Source organism: Orcinus orca, chromosome 6 (assembly GCF_937001465.1).
Source record: "Orcinus orca chromosome 6, mOrcOrc1.1, whole genome shotgun sequence".
NCBI lineage: Eukaryota > Metazoa > Chordata > Mammalia > Artiodactyla > Delphinidae > Orcinus > Orcinus orca.
Window position 1 is genome coordinate 38189294 of NC_064564.1, and position 17484 is coordinate 38206777.

The 17484-nt window shown below is 41.7% G+C and overlaps 1 long non-coding RNA gene across 1 annotated transcript in view; it reads right to left on the reverse strand.

Moving 5' to 3' along the window:
* The window catches only part of LOC117198592 (uncharacterized), a 342215-nt gene continuing 324731 nt past the window's right edge, over positions 1–17484 (reverse strand). The window contains exon 4 of the long non-coding RNA XR_007478232.1: positions 1–528. This is a non-coding gene — a long non-coding RNA (uncharacterized LOC117198592). The remainder of the gene's footprint in view (positions 529–17484) is intronic.

A 17484-nucleotide genomic window follows, 5' to 3' on the forward strand; every position in this document is an offset into this window, starting at 1 on the left:
TCTTCTTTTTTTTTTTACAATAAACTTTTTTTTTTACTTTAGGGATCAGAAAACTCATAAGGTAATTCATACTGAGGAGAATAAAAAGAAGGAAGCCACAGTTTAATGAGGCAAAGAAATTCTAGTTTTGGAAACTTCCAGTTTTGCTACAGAATTTAAACAAATCATGAATTTTGTTTAACATTTCTTTGGGTGTCTCACTGTAGCTCAAGAACTTTTTTCTCTTTTTCTTTTTCACTGAGCAGCAACTCTGTGCAAACATCCAATAGACATCCTTTCATTCAGTCCCACTAACAACCATTAAAGCCACTGTCAGCACTCTTGGTTCAACTCTAAGGAAGCACTCTGGGACCTGTACCCCAGCAGGTGGTGGAGGAAGTCCAGAGAAGCATCATGATTTGGCTACCTTCTCTGGGAGAGACACATGGTAGGAGGTTTATCAGACTTCTGTGTTCAAATCCAGCTCTGTCACCATGGCTGCATCACCTCAGGCAAGTTATTTTGCCTCAGATGGTTCCATTTTCTGACCTGTAAAATAAAGATGATGATTTGGGAGGTTGGGATTGACACATATATACTAATATGTATAAAACAGATTACTAATAAGAAACTGCTGTATAAAAAAATTAACAAAACAAAATTCAAAAAAAATAGAAAAAAAAATTTTTTCTAATAAAAAAATAAAGATGATGAAAATGGTCCCTACCTTTAAGAGCTTGTTGTCAAGGATGAGTACACGTAAGGCACTTAAAATAGTGCCTGGCTCTTGGAACTGTTCTGCGTTTGTTATTATTCAGCGCGTGGTTCACAGGCTCCCTGCTTCCAAAAGCAAGGATTGCATGATGGCTTAGCAATGACCGTCTCCACCTACTAGTGTAGAATTATTGAAAAGACCTACTCTAAGGGAAAGTCCATGAGGGCGTGACTCGCGGGTCCCCACCTCTCCTCCTCTCAGCTAGTTGTGGGTTGTTGAGTCACATGCAGGGGACAAGGCTGATGCTCCGGTAGAGTCAGAACTCAGACCCACCTCCACCCAGCTCCCCTACACCCACCGTTTGCTTTCTACTCTGGCTAATATCTAAAGGGGTAAACGTGTGTTTATACTACTAGGCTTACCAGGTCAACAGAGATGAAAATGTACATGCCCAGTGGCCTGTAGCATGCATCTGGTCCTGTGTGCGTTTTTGCTCCTTGTGGCACCTTAATTTTTTATCTTGCAGAAGGCATCCTTGTGGAATTGCCAAACAAAAATATTTGCCTTCTGAAACGATGATAAAAGTGATAACGAGTGAATCTTCAAAAAGGGCCAAATTTTCTTTTAAAAATAAAAGCAACCCGGTATGTGCTGCCTGAACTTGCAAAAAACTTTAGGAACATGAAGCATGTAACTTCCTTTTAGAAACACTAACCCGAACTATTTTGCATATTCTGGTTTAGGCTTCAAAAGAGATTTTGATTCATGTTTCACGTTTTTAAAAAATTAGTACTACTTACTAATTGTCGGCGGTGGGGGCGAGGGGGGAATTCTAGTTTGCCTCAATTACACTGACACCCAACAGTGTTTATGGACCTTTTTCTATCATCTAGTGACGGTATCTTCTGAAACAGCAACCAGGACATGTGGTTTGACAATCAGCAATCTGTTTATGTGGGCAGGATAGTTAGCAAACCAGAAAATTCAGGGCATATGCATGACATTAACTACATGTAATGAATAATACGTGTGAATAATGTATGCATATATGGGATGGCTAGTGTCTTTCAACTGGTTAGTGTACATGAACAGTTTTTGAGAGGGTTAACTAATTCATGTCTTTCCACCTGCTTATTTAATTTATGTCAACTGTCTTCATTAGACCAGTTAACCTGACAAAATGATAGATTATCCTTACATTTGCTCTTCTCTAAGACAAATATAAAATTAGTTTTTAAACCTTTTAAGCCTGCTAAGAGACTTATGAGAACTACTGTTAGAGGAAAATTGTATTAATTTGCTGTTGTTGATGGGAAAAATCACGATGACCCGCAGATGTAGTTTGAAATCATACACACATTCTAACGCAAAATAAGCATCATGGCCCATTTCTGTAAACAGGGGCGTATATTTGCAAAAGAGCAGGAAAACCCTGTCTAGGTGTGACGTAGGATATAATACCTAAAAGTGCCTACATCATAGGGCTGTGGGTTCAATGAGTTTATGTTTGTGGTACACTTAAAGCAGTGCCTGGCACATGGTAAATGCTGTATAAATGCCATTTATGGTGCTGGCTTTTAAGATGGAATTAACTTTTCAAAAGTCTTTTGAAAAATCCCATCAGAGGTTTCAGCTAAAGTTTATTTTTTGATATGAGGTATATTTTACTTTTCAAATATAAACTTTGTGCATTAATAATCATGAATTAAAACTCACAATCCATTTGTACTTATTTATGGTTTGTTTGGTTTTTTTCCTGCAACCGTGTGGGTGATGGCCTGGAACCGAATCTTTGCCTAAACACGATCTGCTGTTCCCTCTTATTCTGGCCAATATGACCAGTCAGAACATGACAAATATGCATATACAGCTATACTGTGTTCCTAAATATGGACTCAGAGCAAACATGACAAACTATCTGAAACCTTGAATACGTAAAACATGTTAAATAAATTTGGTTAATTACAATATAAACAGGCTCTCCATTGTACTGAATGAGTCATTGATTCTCCCAGAGGATCTGAATAGTTCAATGGAAATGAAGGGAAAACAAGGTATGTCTTTAGTTATTCAGGAAGCTGAGGTGAATAGGGCAACAGGGCAGGTAGAGTCAGCATGTTTCGTGCGGGGAGAGAACTGTCTGAACCTGCCTGATAAACACGCCTTCCAGAAAAGTCTATTCCATGAAGGCCTACAGAGTTTTATGGGAAAGGAATCCCATAAGACAACCTTGAGCTGGCAGAAAAGCCTAGATATGTCTCCAAACCTTAATCTGTGTCTGAATTTTATACGGGTGTGTGAGTGTGTGGGTGTGGAGCGAAAGTCAAAAAAAGTAAACTCCACAAATGCCATTCCACCAAGTGTGCCAAGACATTGAGACATGAGGCACACCACTTTGATACTCCCCTAACAAATTTAACCTAAGGAAGTCAGATCTTCTTTCCGTCCTCTCCACAGAATACCATTCAAATGAGTGTCTGTACCAGGAGGAGAGGTAGCTTCTGGGAGAAGCAGGGGAGGAACCAGGTGGCAGCCTGGGATGTGCAGGGGCAGCACAGTTAGCAGGCCTAGACAAAGGGATCCAGAAGAAGTGGCTATATCCCCAGCAAAGGGGCTCAGAAGACTGTGAAGACACGGGGGACATGGCCAGAAGCATTGTCAGGGGATGAAGATCCCGTGTCACCCAGAATAGCAATAGCCAGTTGAGGGGTTCAGATGGCAGATCTGAGCAGGCAGAAGAAAGAAGCAGCCAAGTTTAAGATAGGACAGTTGAAATTATTCACTCTGAGGAGCAGAAAGAAAAAAGGATGAAGAAAAGTGAACACTCGTGTAATATACTAAATGCACAATAAAGCCTGCTCCTACATTTGAATATGTGCATATAATTATTTTATGCAATAAATATGGCTTTTAAAATCAATAGAATTTTGAAAAATAAAATCATCAAAGTCTTTTTTTTTACAGAACATGTTGATAATGAATAACATTCTACAAATATATTTGTCCAGTGCCTACTATGTGTCAGATATTCTGTGTGCTTAGGATGCAAAGGTGAACAGGTCAGGGAGATCAAATTCCAGTGAGCGGAGCCAGGGCAGCAACACGGGTGTATGAACTGGGCAGTCACACACTGCACTCAGTTTATTGCCCTAGTGTTGCTGTACAGAAACTCATAATCTTTGAACAAGGGCCCTGCTTTCTTAATTTGCACTGACCCCTGTAAGTTATGTAGCCAGTTCTGAGGGGCACACAGATAACAGATGAAAAGTGACGGTGCTGGGTTTCCCTGGTGGTGCAGTGGTTAAGAATCCGCCTGCCAATGCAGGGAACATGGGTTCGAGCCCTGGTCCGAGAAGATCCCACATGCCGCGGAGCAACTAAGCCCCTGCACCACAACTACTGAGCCTGCACTCTAGAGCCCGCAAGCCACAACTAGAGAAAACCCGCGCACAGCAGTGAAGACCCAATGCAGCCAAATATAAATAAGTAAAAAAAAATTTTTTAATTAAAAGAGTGATAGTGCTAGGGCTTCCCTGGTGGTGCAGTGGTTGAGAGTCCGCCTGCCGATGCAGGGGACACGGGTTCGTGCCCCGGTCCGGGAAGATCCCACATGCCGTGGAGCGGCTGCGCCTGTGAGCCATGGCCACTGAGCCTGCGCGTCCGGAGCCTGTGCTCCGCAACGGGAGAGGCCACAGCAGTGAGAGGCCCACGTACCGCAAAAAAAAAAAAAAGAGTGATGGTGCTAAGATAGACACTGGGAGCCCACCAGAGCCAGCAAGTGCCTGATCCAGCCTTAGGGACAGGGCTGGGCAGGGGGATAGGGTGAGACTCAGAGAAGATCTCCTGGAGCAAGTCACTGCTGAAGAGCAATAGGAATTAGCCCAAACTCTGTTCAGTTCTATTTATTGTGAAAATTAATACGTTTGGTAGTTTAGTTTTTTTAAGGTAAAACATACAACTCTGCACATATGCATAATGCTGTTGAGAAAAATCCACACATTTAAATCAAGGCTTCAGGGTCATTCTAGAGCATTTCCTATCAGGCCTATGAAAGGGTTATTGGCCTCAGCCTCTAGACCTGGGGCTGGAAACTTTCAATAAAGGGCCAAATAGTAAATGTTTTCAGCTTTGAAGACCATATGGTTTCTGTCACAACTATTCAATCTGCCACAGTAGTGCGAAAACAGCCATAGGCTATGCTAAATGGAAAGGCATGGCTGTGACCCTAGACTACAGAGAACAACCTGCAGGCAGGGTGTTTGCTGCCCTGACCCCTGCTCTAGGACAGGTAACTTTGACTCTCATTTTCTATGATAAAGCCCCAGACTGGGTAAAGTTAGATGTTAACTTGTAGATCAGTCAATGATAATTGCTGTATGGCAGAGACCATAGTCTCACAATGTGCCGCATATTGCCCTGCCGGACATCCTATCCCAGTGATCCTGTCCCACTCAGACATATGTAAGATATGGAGATGAAAGAAAGAGAGAGGGCTTCCCTGGTGGCGCAGTGGTTGAGAGTCTGCCTGCCAATGCAGGGGACAGGGGTTTGTGCCCCGGTCTGGGAAGATCCCACATGCCGTGGAGCGGCTGGGCTCGTGAGCCATGGCCGCTAAGCCTGCGCGTCCGGAGCCTGTGCTCCGCGGCAGGAGAGGCCACAACGGTGAGAGGCCCGCGTGAGAGAGAGAGGGAGGGAGGGAGGGAGGGAAGAGAAAAAGAAAGATCAGGATAGGTATCAGTTTCTCATAGCTGTCTTTGTAGCTGCTTTGTCACCCTGCTGGTACCCTCATTGATTAGTTAAATCTTTTATATATGCTTACTATATATTTTTATAGCCACTGTGTTTTTAACTTTTTAATATTGTACTTTGTCAGCATATATGAAGAAAAGCATAGCCAGATACAGAATGAATGAAGAGTTTTTAACAGGCAACTTTGCAAATATGATTCCTGTAAAGTAACTGCAACTTGCCTCAGTAAGCCTGAATGAATCTACTCCAGTACAAAGATATCAGAATCTGCCTTATATTTCCATGCAAACCAGCTACAGGAAAGGGATCTGAAGAAGAATGCCTTTTTAACCAATATTAAGTGATCATCATTAAAATAAATACCAACCAGGAGAGGAACCTTCAGGTGAGGAAGGATCAGGACACTGGGTTCTCCCCATTACCGCCCCCTCCCTGCAAAGATCTGCTCCTTTGTCCGTCCCAACCCCCCTCCTCTAAGCCAGGAACATGGAAGGCCAAGGTCCCCCAGCCCATGCACTGAATTCCTCCACATTCTCCTGACTTAGTAACCACAGAACCCTCCCTCCTTAAGTCCATGAAAATGTAGTTAGAATTTTTCAAAATAATGTTTACTTTAAAACCAAAGGAAAACAAAACATAAAAGGAGATCACCCACAGGGGATGCTGTCAGCCCAAACTCCTTAGACTATGGTCCACATCTTGTGGGTGACATAGCTCACATATAGCTACAAAGTGCCGGAAGCAAAAGAAGATCTCATGGTGTGAATGGCTACACTGGGTCAGTCTACTGGCTCATGTTTCTAATGACTCTTTACTATAAGAATAGAGAGAAGTGTGTGGATCTTAAAATCAGTATTCAGTTAAGCTAGGGGTATAAACTACTTTGGAAATGGAAGCAGAGCCAGGACTATAAAGGAGTTGGGAAGGGAACCCCTACTGACAACTTCCCAAATTCCTTTCCATTACTCTCCGACTATTAGCCAACAAAAATATACGTACTAGTTCACATCTGAACTCTATCAAAAAAGAGGAGTCTAATAGTAATTGAATTGGAAGGAAAGAATCTAAACAGTTGTTTGCAGCATGTTCACTAATTACTTTCATTTTATATTGTTTCCATAGCTTTCTGACATGATTGTTTTTAACCAATAAGTAAACAAAAATAAATGAAAACAGAAGAGATTTTGTAGAAGGGACAGAAGCACATTTGCATTTACTGTCACACATGGTACTTCCTGTGCAGATCTGTCTAAATCAGAAAAGGCATAACCATTGCTGTTTCCCTTTAAATCTCCCTCCTTCAAAGTCATCTCAACCATAAAGTGAGGGTGTCCATTCTTTCTTATTTTGCTCCAGATTTGTTACAACCCAGCTCACTTGCCCTACTTAAAATGCTTCTTGTCTGGGTGTTTTTACAAGCTTATCTTCTAGTTTTCCTCTTCAGCTGACAGCACGGTAATCAAGAATTTAGGATTAGTGACAAGACAGTTGAAAATGCAAAATTGCAGTATCCTAAGGAGAGAAAAGCTATACACACCTACCCTGATCATTTGTTAAAATGCTATTTATCTTTGAAATCATTTCTTTTTTGAAAAAGTTTGTAATGTATTAGAAAGGTGGACATTTTAAAATGTATTTACATAGACATATGTTTACATTACATATATGTATGTGTGTATATATATATACACACACACATATGAGTGTGTATAATATAAAATTCAGTCCAGTACAGCACACTGTTTGTTTCTCAATCTGAATGCTAACCATTGCTCTCAGCCAATGAAGTGACATGACACAGATCCTACTGAAGCTCCTGGCCAATGGTTGTTAGTGTCCCATACTATGAGATCTCTCAGCCAGTGAGCACATGCTCTTGATATCCAGAGTTGTATGTGTTTTGTCCTATGTGTTGTTTACTTTCTTATCTCCCTTTCTTCCATTGATAAGTATTCTCCTGAGCAATTTCTATCCACTCTGGCTGATAGAAGTTAGGCAAGTCATTCAAGATGTGAAAACTCAAATTTTATAGCAACTCGAAGAGTCTTCAAGAATGGTCAAGAAAACATTAGAAAACAGGGTTTCAAGACCCATCAAGGTCTTTTCAAGACTTACCTAGCCAAAACAAGGTTTAACTTTTCTTGTAAAAGCAAAGCCACAAAAGCCTGTAACAGATATGCCTTCCCAAGTCAGATATTCATAGTCCTGCATCAGAATAGGAACAAGTTTTTCCAGCTGGGGACTGCAAAAAAAGTAGCCGTGTAATTGGCTACTACAATTTTTATTTAAGAGGCTGTGAGCGTGAAATCACAGGCCAACCCTGGTCCCAGAAGAGTCAACCTGCTGGTGCCAAGACAAGGAGGAGAGACACTAGAAACAGAGCTCAGCCAGGGTCAGCTGCCCGCAGATCCATGGAAAACAAATGACTGCTGCCTTCGCCACTGGGTATTGAGATGGTTTGTTATGCAGCACTGTTGTGGGGATAGCTAACTGATAGACTCCGTAAAATTCTTTTGTCCTCCATTACCAAACTTGGCTTATTCCTGTTGGTCTAGGGGCTAAACTGACCTATTAACTGATAATAGTAAATGATAATAATTAAATAATAAAATCCAATGATAAATAATATAATTATTAAGCAAAAATAAATAACAATAAATGATTAGAGCTACCATTTGTAAAGCTCCTACTATGTTCAAAGGTCACGCTAAGAGCTTTCTAAGTGTTATGTGTGAAACTCATGAGTTTCCAGACATAGAAGATAGGATTATGCTTAATTATAAAAGCACAAACTGAGGCTCGGGGAGGTAAAGTGACCTGCCCAAGCCCTCAAAATGAGGACTGCTTCTCCCCTAGAGCTGTCAGAGAGAGTATGGCCCTGCCAACACCTTAATATTGTACCTGAGCCTTCAGAACTGAGACAATAAACTTCTATTGCTTTAATTCACCTAGTTTATGATATTTTGTTACAGATTCTGCCAGGACCTCCCGATTCACCTACCAAAGGCCCCCAGACTTGGCCTCCTCCCCCGTTTACTTGAGGCCTGTGTATGGGAGCTCTGGTTTCCGAACATTTCAGGACTGTGTTTTCATGTCGATTGGGCAAGCTGCCAAGACACCAGAGAAAGTCTGAGTTTGTGGTGGGACATTTCAAGCTTATCTAGAACTATCCACTGAAACTATGGATGAAATCAGAGATGGGCCAAGGGTATGTGATGCAGGACACAACACATGAGTGCCTAATGCTGCTTGCCAAAAATCCACGTACTATCCAACACACATACCCTGGCAATTGCTTGGAATTTGAGGTTCAGTATTAAGTAACAACCCTAGCCTATTTTTAATCTGCTACCCAAAACTATGTGTTTCTAGTTCAACAATTAGGCTTATAGAGTTGTTACCTAACATGACTATCTCATTGAAGGCTCAGGGCAAGGCTTGCCATGTAGCTAAGGGGAAAATTTGCTCTTAAGAGGATGGATATTACCAGCGTCAACCATTAAGCAGAAAACAGGGTCTTCTGTGACCAGGAAAGGGTCACAGAGGCAGAAACTCTGGCTCTAGCCCACTGACAAATTGGAAGAAATTCTCCAGGTAGACCAGAAGGTCATTCTAAGTAAGGTTACATGGTGGTGAGAATTGCATTTCACTTCATAAAAAATCCTGTTTTATTGAAACTCTGTCAAAAATTTCAATCTAAGAGAAGCCAAGATTTAAATCCATATTCCCTAATGACAAGTCCCATCCTCTTTTCCCTACTCCAGAATGAATTCTTCCATCTGTCAATGAGAGTTGAAAGGAGAATGTTTAGATTTGTCAAGGATAAATAGGCAGGGTTCAGCCCTCTGCTGTCTGCTATTGGCAGATGAAGGACAGGGCAGGTTTCCAGCTGTACCAAAGGTTCTCCATGGAGGAGAAGGCACCTGAAGGAGAGGCAGGCTCCCAGTGGCCAGGAGCAGAGCATGGACCAGATGAGTAGAAGTAGATGGACTTTTCTGGAGGCTCAATGTTGTCAGGTATCCTGTCCTTGCCCCAGGTACCTTCTGATGGACTGTTCTTGCTCTGTTCTTCAAAGAAGGAACTTTACCTCTCTATCTCTCCTTCTCCCAGGTTTTGCAGCTCTCTATGGATGTTTTTCCGCTCAGAGGTTGTGCTCCTTTTTTATCCCAACTCCAACCAACAAGATCCAGAGCTATTTATTTTTCTGGGTGTGTCCCGAACAGAAGCTTCTGAACTTTTGCTCACAGTTTGGATGTTTTGACAACCTTTCCTGCCAGTTAGTTTATCGTAGAGGTTCTGTGCACTATTCTCCTCCACATTGCCTGAGACTTTGCCTCACCAAAACCTTGGGTGTTTTGAATGAGTCATGCAGCAAAATAGTTCAAATCAAGCACTGCAGCAACTTCCTTTGCTCAGCCATTCTCTGCTGAGTCCCCTGACTGCTGTTTCAAAGATTTTCCTCCTTGTCATTTCCAGGAGAGCATTAACCAGTCTTTTGGAAACCAGTCCAAATCCAAGGGTCCTAGGGTCCTGTGATGAGAAGGGCATTCTGTTTCATACAAAATTCTGGTTTATTGAAATTTTGTAACGGAATATTCATCAGTCTAAGAGCCATTGTGCGCCGTCAATTTTCCTCCAGTCATGAACACTTGTTCAGTCCTGTAGAAACAGATTGAAAGGAAATATCTTTCCCCAAGATTTCTGTATTTCTTAAGTGCAGCAGAAAACAGTTATTTTTGGATCCCTCTGAAGCACTCTGTCTCAAGATCATCTCATGGTTGGCTCTTGTCATCATCTCCCAATTCAGATGCCACTTTCTCAGAGAGTTCTTCCCTGACCACCAATCAAATGGAGCCACCCCATCACTCTATCACATCACCCTGTTTTATTCTCTCCATAACATTTATCAAGTTCTGAAATTGATCCCATTTGTTTTCTAGTAGGGTTTTGTTTCTATTTTTTTTTGTCAGTCTCCATCTTCCACAGAACATAAACTCCATAAGAACAGGGACCGAGAGAATAGGCTCTTTTCCTTTGGAGGAGTCTCCAGGACTGGTCCCCCATTTTCAGTTTCCTTCCTTCTCCATGTGTAGGAGTATATGTCCCCTCTCCAGCTGAACTTTGGCGCCGCCATGTGATTTGTTTTGGCCAGTGAAATGTGAAGCACGGTACTCCGTCTCTTCCTGGAGGAAGGTTTATGAACTACTTGCCATGTAAAGATGAAGTGGTCATGGAAGCATGCGTTATGATGGTTCCTCCATCAGCCTGGGCTCCTGGCTGACAATAGTGAACACAGCCCCCATCTGGCCCTCACTGGACTAGTATTGTGAATAAGAAATAACCCTTTGCTGTGATAAGTCAATGAGATTTGGAAGTTATTTGTTACCACATCATACTCTAACTCTTCTGTGTTTGTTTCCTATTGTTGCTGTAACAAATTACCACACACTTAAGGGCATAAAATAACACAAATTTATCCTCTGGCAATACTGGAGGTCAGAAATCCAAAAGGAGTCTTATGGAACTAAAATCAAGGTTGAGGCAGGATTGTGTTATTCTGAAAGTACTAAAGCAGAATCTGTTTCCTTGCTCTACAAGATTCTAGAAGCCACCTCCATTCCTTAGCTAGTGGACCCTCCCTTCATCTCCAAAGCACATCACTCCACCCTCTGCTTCCATCGTTACATCTCCCTCGTGGCTCTGACCCTCCTCCTTTCCTCTTATAAATACTCATGACTACATTGGGCCCACATAGATAATCCAGAATAATCTCCCTATCTCAAGATCCTTATCTTAATCACACCTGAAAAGACACTTTTCCAAGTAAGGTAACATTTGTGTGTTGTGGGTCGAGGAGGGGATGTCATTATTCTATTTATCACACTGATTAATACAATAATGAGTCCATCACACCTGGGATAGTACCCGCCATACTAAGGTCACTCAGTTAATATTTGGGGGGTGAATAAATGAATGAACAGACCAGAATAGCATAGCATAGCATAGGACAGCACAGCACAGCACACCATAACATAGAATACAATGTAAATAGATTTCTTTTTTAGTAAATAGTATTTACTAAATACTACAGTATAGCTACAGTATAGCTACAGTATAGCTACATCTAAATACTACAGTATAGCTACAGTTTTAAAAAGATGGGTCCTCATATGTCTTTTTTTTAAAGTTCACCATTCATTTGCCTAAAAATGCATTGACAGAGTCTAACTTCAACTTTAAAAAGTTGATCTTACTGGTTAAGATCAGCCAGGAACATTACTTTTCTAAGTTTTGTTGTTTTTCTGTGCAAGTTACTCAAACTTTCTGTGCCTCAGTTCCTACAACTATAAAGGGAAGAGAGCTGTACATAGTACCTCATGCTGTTGCTGAGACAATTCCATAAATAATACATACAAAACTCTCTCATAAGGCTGAGCACAAAGCAGGCACTCTCTAAATGTTAGCTTCCTTCTCCCCACTCCTCACCATCCACTTTCCACCCCCCCTTACACCACAGAGAATTTTTGATACACTATTTGAAACTGCCCCTTCCCCAGCTGTCTACATCTGAGGAGCTATGGCTGTTCTCTGGAGGAATGAAACCTCTGTCCCTAACAAAAACTTGCATTCAAAAAGATACATGCACCCCAGTGTTTATAGCAGCACTGTTTACAATAGCCAAGACTGAAGCAGCCTAAATGCCCATCAACAGATGAATGGATAAAGAAGATGCGGTACATATATACAATGGAATATTACTCAGCCATAAAAAGAATGAAATAATGCCATTTGCAGCAACATGGATGAACCTAGAGATTACCACCCTAAGTGAAGTAAGTCGGACAGAGAAAGACAAATATCATATGATATCACTTTTATGTGTAATCTAAAAAAGTGATACAGGGCTTCACTGGTGGCGCAGTGGTTAAGAGTCCACCTGACGATGCAGGGTACACGGGTTCGTGCCCCGGTCTGGGAAGATCCCACATGCCGCGGAGCGGCTGGACCCGTGAGCCATGGCCGCTGAGCCTGCGTGTCCGGAGCCTGTGCTCCGCAATGGGAGAGGCCACAACAGTGAGAGGCCCGTGTACCGCAAAAAAAAAAAAAAAAAAAAAAGTGATACAAATGAACTTATTGACAAAACAGAAGTAGACTCACAGACATAGAAAACAAACTTATGGTTACCAAAATGGAAGGCAAGGAGGGATAAATTAGGAGCTGGGGACTAGCAGATACACACCACTGTACCTAAAATAGGTAAACAACAAGGACCTACTGTATAGCACAGAAAACTCTAGTTAATATGTTGTAATAACCTATAATGGAAAGAATCTGAAAAAGAATTTACATATATATATATGTATAACTGAACCACTTTGCTGTATACTTGAAACTAATACAACATTGTAGATCAACTATACTTCAATAAAAAGTTGTTTAAAAAAAAAACTCTGGCCCTCTGTAAGCGTGATTATCATCACAAATAATTCTTTTCTGAGAATTTGTAGCAAGAACTGTTCTAAAGCACCCTATACCTAACTATTTTCTTAGTACTCACAACCCTGTGAAGTATGTATTATTATTATTTCCATTTTACAGATGAGAAGTTAAGGCTCAAAAGTCATATAGCAAAAGTCAGGTGGAAAGGTAAACTGACTTTGGAGTCTCCATTTCCAATGACCATGCTAAACCCAGTGTACCCACGACATTCTGGGGACCAGGGAAGATATCTCCTTAGTAAGTCACAAAAGACTTATAAGCCAGATTGAGTTAGTAGCGTGGGGCTGCTATGTCAGGCTTCTCCAGACAACTGGCCCTGCCAACTGGCCATGAACAAAGCAATGGGTGAAAGACCCACAAATAACATGGGGGTTAAAGCCAAATCAAGGGGGAAGAGTTTTCAGCATTAATGTGTCTTTTCCATTCATCTAGAGAACCTAATAAAGTAACACTTAAGTACATTTCCTGAAAATCAGAAAAACGAGTTAGAAGAGAAAGAAAACACCAAGTTGGAGCTTGAACCCAGCCTTCTGGGGCTAGACTAGTTATCCTGTGCTTTTGAACTTGGGTTCTGTTACATAAATCATATTTTCCAAGATGATTTCTTCTTGCTTTACATCTTTTTTTTTAAATTTTTTGGCTGTGCTGGGTCTTCATTGCTGAGCCTGGGCTTTCTCTAGTTGCCGTGAGCAGGGTCTACTCTTCGTTGTGGTGCACGGGCTTCTCATTGCAGTGGCTTCTCTTGTTGCTGAGCACGGGCTCTATGGGCACGGGCTCAGTAGTTGTGGCACGCGGGCTCTAGAACGCAAGCTCAGTAGTTGTGGTGCACAGCCTTAGTTGCTCCGCGACATGTGGGATCTTCCCGGACCAGGGCTCAAATCCGTGTCCCTTGTGGTGGTGAGTGGATTCTCAACCACTGTACCACCAGGGAAGCCCACCTTATATTCTTTAATAAAGTTATTTTAGATGATGTTTACCTGTCTCGGCTGACCTGAAGAATACAGAAGGAAAAGACGGGACCTATAAAGAGGGAATATGATTCATTGGCGGCTGAGTGTGGTGGTAGCAATAGGAATGGGAATGAGAGAAGTGAAGCTGGGGAGCAAATGCCAGCTTCCTGGAGCCACCACTTTCTGGGAGGTACCTTTCTGAAGCTCTTCTCAACAGAAACCATGGCCCAACTGGTGATGGTGGAAGATGGCTTGTTTGAACAAGGGCATGTCCCCTTATAACCTATTGTAGGCTACAGTTAATGGACACTCTCCTCTTGCTGGGTCTGTTCAGTAATAGTCTCCATAAGCCCATGTGGTTTCTGGCTAATGCTACTACTGCCAGCAGCCTCTTAAATTTGTTGGTAACATAGGCATGGAAATAGTCACTGGCCAACTGCTCTAGCCAAGTAACACTTAACACTGACAAGTAAAACAACAGCTGGTTTCATTTTGTGAGTTCCCAAAGTGCTTCCCAAGGATAATAGGCGATGAGTGTGGAAAATCGTAAATGCTCTATAATTATTTCAGTGAAATCCATTTGGGAGTGGCTCCACCATGAATTATAAACCCTTCAAAGACTAAGGACTGTACCCAGAAGCATAAAGACTCATAGATGCACTCTAACACACAGCCTGAGGAACAAGGACCTTTCCAAAACTCCTTTGGTGGCATTTTACTTGGATCACTCCTTGACTACACATTCTCTCAGCAAAGTATGACCCTAAGCTGCCCTGTGGGCTCTTGCAAGCGTTTTCAGAAGTCATGCAAATGCTTTCTTGCTAATTGTTTCCAGTGATAAAGATGGCCACCCATTCTTTACTCTTCCTACCTTTGAGAGGTATCGTCCAATTCTCCCCCCCTTGAATCTTGGCTGACTTGCTTGACTAACAGGATGTGGTGGAAGTGATGCACTGGGAACTCTGAGACTAGATCACAAGAAGTTTTACAATGTCCACCTGCATTTCTTGGAATAGACTCTTGGGAGCCCCATCCCACCATGCCAATGGCCAACTACCCTGAGGCTGCCTTGCTGGAAAGACCACATGTAGGCACTCTGGTAGACAGTCCCAGTTGAATTCTACCTTCTAGATATGTCTGCCAGTGTGCCTGACTAGTGAGGCTAGTCTTGGAGGCTCCAGACCAACCCATCACAAGCTGAATACCACCAAGTAACCTCACTGAATCACACATGGAGGTGGAAAATTACAGAGCCGTCCCCTGCCTTAATTCCTGACCCACAAAATCATGTGATATAATAAAATGGTTGCCCCTTAAGCTGTTAAGTGTTAGGGTGGTTCACTACACAGCAATAAATAACCAGAACGACCATCTAATCAACTATAAATTCCTGGAAATTAATGGATTTTACTTTCTCTTAGTTTCATTTTAACTGTTCTTTCCCCACACTTAACTTCACCATTATCCACCAAATACCTTGCTATGCATGAAAGATAAACCTAATCAAGTTTTCTGAACTAAGTGTATTTTAGTCTATCTCTTTCTGTTTTAATAAACATCTAGAAAGATCCCTCATTTTTACAGTGAACAGATTCATTTTTGTTATCAAAAAAACTCTGATTTAATTTGCCAATTCCCTGTGTATTTTAGAGATGATCAGTTTATGGGTTTAATATTTCCATTATCATCTTCATGATGACTTCTTGCAAAAAGGATATGTGACTTTTATATATGCTCTACTTCATTTACATTATTTGGGACCATTTGAAAGCCCAATCTGATAGCTGACCACAATACAATAATTGTAGAAATTAACAACAAAAAGATAGTGAGGGCTTCCCTGGTGGCGCAGTGGTTGAGAGTCTGCCTGCCGATGCAGGGGACACGGGTTCGTGCCCTGGTCCGGGAGGATCCCACATGCCGCGGAGCGGCTGGGCCCGTGAGCCATGGCCGCTGAGCCTGCGCATCCAGAGCCTGTGCTCCGCAACGGGAGAGGCCACAACAGTGAGAGGCCCGCGTACCGCAAAAAAAAAAAAAAAAAAAAAAAAATAGTGAATGTGGCCAAAGTAATGTCTGCTTTGGGGAATTTAATAAGATTTCCTTTGGGTCTAATATTTAGACCACTACTCAGTATGTCGTAAGCACTCAATAAATGTTAGCAAATATTGATATTAAAGACATATATAATTTTCAAACCCAGTTTTAGCCCAGCAGGAGATAAGCTACTCTGCTGAGTTCAAAAACTCAGAGCCAAAATTCCAAGAAATGTGATGCTTTGATAAGCCTGTGCACCCTCATCAGAAAATAAGTAATGTTTCTGCTAGACTCTTTGAAATATTATAAATGATAGGAGTATCCACTTGTATGCCCCAACTGGGAATCACTAATATACTCTGTCCTTTACTTACAAGTGAGGAAACCAAATTCCAAAGATGATATTGGAAATGCTTCCATGACTCTGTCTATTCATGCTGCCTCTCTTGAAACAAACCATAATGAACCATTGTTTAGAACAAAGAAAGGGAAGGGGGGAAAAGTTCTCCGGAACTCGGCTGAACTCATCTGTCTTAGAGATGATGGCAGAACATTGGAATAGACTTTGTACTTGACTTTTACAATGTATCAGATTAAGAACTCAGAGTATATAAATTTTTTTTAAGATTTATTATTTATTTATTTTTATTTTTGGCTGCATCAGGTCTTAGTTGCGACACGCAGGATCTTCGTTGAGGCACGTGGGATCTTTCTTTGCAGCCCGCGGTCTTCTCTCTAGTTGTGACGTGCGGGTTTTCTTTTCTCTAGTTGTGGCGTGCAGGCTCCAGGGCGCTTGCACTCTGTAGTTGTGATGTGTGGGTTCCAGAGCACATGGGCTCTGTAGTTTGTGGCACACGGGCTCTGGTTGAGGCACGTGAGCTCAGTAGTTGTGGCACTCGGGCTTAGCTGTCCTGAGGCATGTGGGATCCCAGTTCCCAAACCAGGGATCGAACCCGTGTCCCCTACATTGTAAGGTGGATTCTTTACCACTGGACCACCAGGGAAGTCCCAGGGCACATTTTAGAAGATATAGGAACCTTCTGTAAGATTTTTTTCCAGCTGTGTCCTTAGACATCCAAAAACTACTTGAGACCTGGGTCTCCTATGAAAATCTTCTGTTATAGGGAATGTAATTTATGAAAAGGAAATATTAACTGGCACCTTGTACAGGTCACATCTCGGGCCCTAGATTTAGTCACCACACCAATCTATTTTTATCCTCTAGCTACAGTGTAGTATCCTAAAGCATTAAGATTTACAATCTTATTATTGTACACTCAAATGATATATTCCCAAATATGCAGGAGGCTTTTTCCCCAAATCATCCTAAGAGACGATTATAGTCCTTTTATTTTAGTCCTTATAAATTCTTTCATAGTATGAGGGTACTCCTTTAGTTACCTTATTTTTTAGAGCCACATTAGCCTGAACAATTTCAATAAATGGTAGTTTAGCTGCTCAGAGAGATTATGTCATGAAACTTACTTTTTAAAAAAAGGAGGGAAGGAAATATATTAATCAGTATAGGGTAGGCCATGCTGCTGTAACAAATTAATC